This window comes from Corvus brachyrhynchos, unplaced genomic scaffold (assembly GCF_000691975.1).
Source record: "Corvus brachyrhynchos isolate BGI_N302 unplaced genomic scaffold, ASM69197v1 scaffold307, whole genome shotgun sequence".
Classification (NCBI taxonomy): Eukaryota; Metazoa; Chordata; class Aves; order Passeriformes; family Corvidae; genus Corvus; species Corvus brachyrhynchos.
The window spans coordinates 719,012-723,501 of NW_008239288.1; positions in this window are offsets into that span (position 1 = coordinate 719,012).

The following is a 4,490-nucleotide window of genomic DNA, read 5'->3' on the forward strand; positions in this document are numbered from 1 at the left end:
CTCACAGAGAAATGGGGAAGCGGACGGACGGACTGGCTCTGGACATCACCAAGCCCCGGCTCGCTTTGGAGGGCAGGGCAGGGCAGGGCAAGGGGAGGCCGGCCAGCGCGTTTGTTTTGTTTATTAAGTTTTATTTTTTTAAATTGCTGTTGTTGTTTCTGGTTTTAACTCCCTTCCCTCCCCCATATCTGGATGCCTGTAATAAGAGGCCACCTGCACGATCGCTTTTGAATTTCTCGATTCCCTCTCGCTGGGTCTGCTCTTGGGGTATCCTGAGCTTGTGGGTTTTATCTGTTATGTTTCGTAATCTCTATTTTTTCCCCAGAGAGTTGTGATCTGTGATTGCTTAGGGTAAGTGGAGCCTGAGATGTGCGGCTCTGCCAAGATCAGGGGTTTCATCTTAGAGCGGTACCAAGATTTTGTGCACTAGAGCTATGCTCTGTTTTGCCAAAATAAAGGATTCCGGTCAGAAAAGCCTATTTTTTTCCCTTTCTTTTTTCTCCTTTTTTGAGGTTTTTTATTGTTGTTTGTGGCTTTGGGTGTGGTGAAGAGTATTACACTTGTACCAGGTACTTCTTCAGCTGACTGATAGTATTGCTATGTATTCATTCACAAAGAGTTACACTGTTCAGCCCCACCTGGCTATTGTTAGTTGAAGTAATCTAGAAAATGCTTTTTGTTTGCCAGCGCCGCTCTGGCTACAGATGTAAGTTGGCCTCTTGACAGCATAGTTAGAATTCCTTTGCAAAACCAGAAGATGCAGGTTCTGCAGTGAGATGGACCCATCTCATTCTTGTTCTCATTTACATAATTTCACGTGATTATAATAATAAACAACTTCATGATGCTTTATGACTTACTGAAAAGATTGAACATTAATTACAATTCTGTAGGTAGAATGCCCCAAAATACCGATTTTTGTCTCAACCATACAAAGTTATGAAAAGTGGCCATATAAGAGACAAAGATCTCTCTACTGTATTTTGCATGTTCTAATAGGTCCTTTTTTGTGACCATCATTTCTATGCTGGTCTGTGCATCAGAAAGCAAGAGAGACTTCTCTTTGCTTATCAGTCTTATAGTTACGATAATTTTTCGTATTTTTCTTGCATGCTAAAATTCTACCCATTTTTTATAAAGGTGAAGAAGTTACTGGAATGCTTAGCATGAAACTGGAGTTGCACTGTACATGAAGAGAAAAGAATTTTGGTACATCTGATACGTACTAAGGTTTCTATCCATAACCATAACCTTGTGCCCAAGAGCCAGTTACTGAAAAAAAAACCCTAGAAACTTTCTGTGTTTATTTCTTTTGAAAGAGCTGGGACATATATTTTATTTTGCTTTGTGTTGGTTTTTTTCCCCTGTGTGACATTTAAAGCATGCTCAGTGCTTTTTATTAAACTTTCACTGGACAGGCTAGAATTCATGGAGTTCTGCCAAGTTTGGATCAATGCAAATGAGAACACTTTGTCCCATTGTGTCTCCCATATATTCTGTTTCGGTGATGGCCCACTTCTCTAAATACCACTGATGACTAGGATGCAGCTGTTCCTAAAGGACTCTAATTTCATGCTGATACAGATTAATAAATCCGTGTATGCCCCAAACTCAGGTCTCTGGATCCTTGTGATTGGTGTCTGTCCAGTTTGGTTCCTTTTCATATCCATTGTTGGCAGCTGTTAGAGAAAATTTCTGCATGGTGGAATTTTAAATTTGAGCAGAACCGATTTGGTCTGGAGTAAAGTTCGGGGGGATTGTTGAATATTAGCATGACAGCAGTGGCACTAGTTGAGTAGTAAAAACTCCTGATAAGGTATATGAAGTACTGACTTGGTGTGGAGTACACTAAACAGTCAGGCGTCCTAAAGTATGAGGTCCTGTAATGACTTTGTTTCCTTTGTGTTACTCTTGAACGAATGCCTCGAAATCCCAATGCATTCTATGTGATTGTTCCAGTTAAATGTCACAGTAACTGGAAGCCTCCCTTAATAATCTTCAGTTTTTGCTTTTTACAGGACTTAGTGAAACATACTTAGTGCCCAGTGCAGAGAAAGCAGCCTTTAATACAACTTCATATAGAAATTTTAAAAGATTTACAACAGTTCTCTGAAGACTAGACATAACATTCAGTTAATAACTAGGGGCAATGACAGAATTCTGCTTGCAAGAGTAAAAATACTATTTCTTAGAAGTGATTAATTTTTACAGCCCTCAGAATAATTGAGCCCATCTGCCAGATGAGGGTTATTTAGAATTAAAGGAATTTTGTATTAAGGTGTTACCTTTTTTTTTAGCTTGGTGTAAAATCAGCTTTGTGAGTCTTTTTCTGTCTAACTCTGCTGCATGCTTCCCAAATAAATAAGAACCACTCCATTATTTGGCTTTAGTGGAAAATGTATATTGCAATTCTGTATTAAATGAGTCTTGTAGACAAAGTATTTTCCCATCTCCTTGGTTGCATGTTGAAACCTGTTCGAAATTGTAATGCAGCTAGCTCTAAAAAATGTTCGGTTTGGTAAATACACACAGAAATCCAACAAGGCAAAAAATGCTTATTGAATTGACACTGATTTCTAAGGTGCTATCTCATTATGGATTATGGCCATCCACACTTTTCAGTGCATGTCTATCCAACAGTGTTCTCTTTCCCCAAAAGCTAACGCCCTCCTTCACAACATGAAATATTAGTGATAGATTGGCATCTCTGTAAAGAATGTATCTGAATCAAGGATTAAAGACAAGTCTTGGGTTATTCATTTAAAATTCAAGTAAGGCTTTTGTTTAAAGTAAAACTTGTTTGCATTTTCAAAAGCACATCTAGTGAAGTTGTGAAAAGAAGGTGATATTTTGGAGGTGATGAGTCTACTCAGGTCCTAATTCTCACTCATTAAGAAACCTTGGCTGTCATTTACTTTGTATTTAACTTTGGAGAGCAGATGTGCAAGAGCAGATGTGTGGATGTGCAGGTGTGTGTAATGAGCAGAATTCACGTGGCACATCCCAAAGCCTCTGCTGTGGTCTGGCATTGTTTAGCACAGCTCCGGCTGCCATGCCATGATGAACCGAGGACATCCAGCAAGGGCAGTGTCCTGCAGCTGGGATCAGGAGAAGGCATCAAAGGCCTTTGGCCACTGAGCTCACTGTGAACTCCAGGTGGTCCTGTCATGTGTCATATTTGATGTATGTTCAGAGTACCTGGTAGCCACATCATTATTTTAAAGTAAAACAGTGGGGTTTATAAGGTCTGGAGATTGTTTCCTATTCACTCAAAAGAACCACCACAGTTATTCCTGATTTTGGTCACTCATTCATGTATTCATGGGTTGGTGCTCCTGTCCTGGGATAAATGTAGCTTGAAAGAATCAGGTTGGTTGGTTTTTCTTTCAGTTTGCTTGTATTTGTATGGTCTGATTAATAAAAAATAATGTCCAAAATACGCATTTGACTTTGACTTAATTCCACATGTTCTTTCTACTCAGTTTTCAATTGTGGTCCAAGGCCTTATGCATTAAAGTTGATGGGAATCAAATCAAGCATTTGGCTGTTTCTCAGTTTTTATCAAAGTTTGGTCAGGGTTATTACCTTTACTCAGAAAACATAAGGCATGCTGAATCTCGAGTATCTTACACAGAACATGATTTCACGCCCCCCCCGGAGAGCCTGCAGCTACAGTTGGCATAAACTGTTTTTGGGAAATTGGCAAGGAGTTATAAAACCCTGCTCAATCCAGGAATTACATTGAGGAATGTTTCTTGAGAAGTCACAGGTCCTTGAACAAAGTGCAGTGCCGAGTGTCGGGTGCTCTGCAATGTGTGGGAGCTCGAGCTGCCAACTGCAGATGTGTGACTTGACCAGAAGAGTCAGTGGTGCCCTCAGATGTGCTGCCTCAGCCATTGTCTGGGTAGTCCTGTTACAGCTCTGGCTGCAAGTGTCAGGGTAGCAGCTACTGATCCTGGTGTAGCTTCCTCCCCATCTCTGGGAATGCCATATTTGGACGTATGGATCCCTTTTATGCTGTGTCCTGTTCCCTCCTAAATTTGCAAACCAACAAGGTAGAGAATGCAAAGGGATTAATTGCCCTGTGTTTTTTATTTGGTAGCCAAATCCTGTAAAAACACAGGTTGATTTTCATAAAGTCCCGAGTAACTGCCGAAAGAACAACCCAGCTTTGCTGTGCCTGTATTCAATTTTCATCAGTCTTCCAATAGAAAAGAAGGAATGGTCTGCTGTATCTTCTGATGTGGATGGTGCTATAGTTTCCACTGCTTTCAGAATAGCTGTAGGTGGAATACGTGGCTGTTGTAATGTGTCTTAAAAATCTCATGTCTTTCAGGCCTTTAAAGTGGTGAAAAGAAAAATAGGTGCTTTCAGCTGATTATAGAAAAATAAATGTTATGACTACCAGTTGACATAAAATTAATTCTCCACCTCATTTCTGTTAACTTTAGGGATCAAATGTTATGACTACCAGTTGACATAAAATTAAA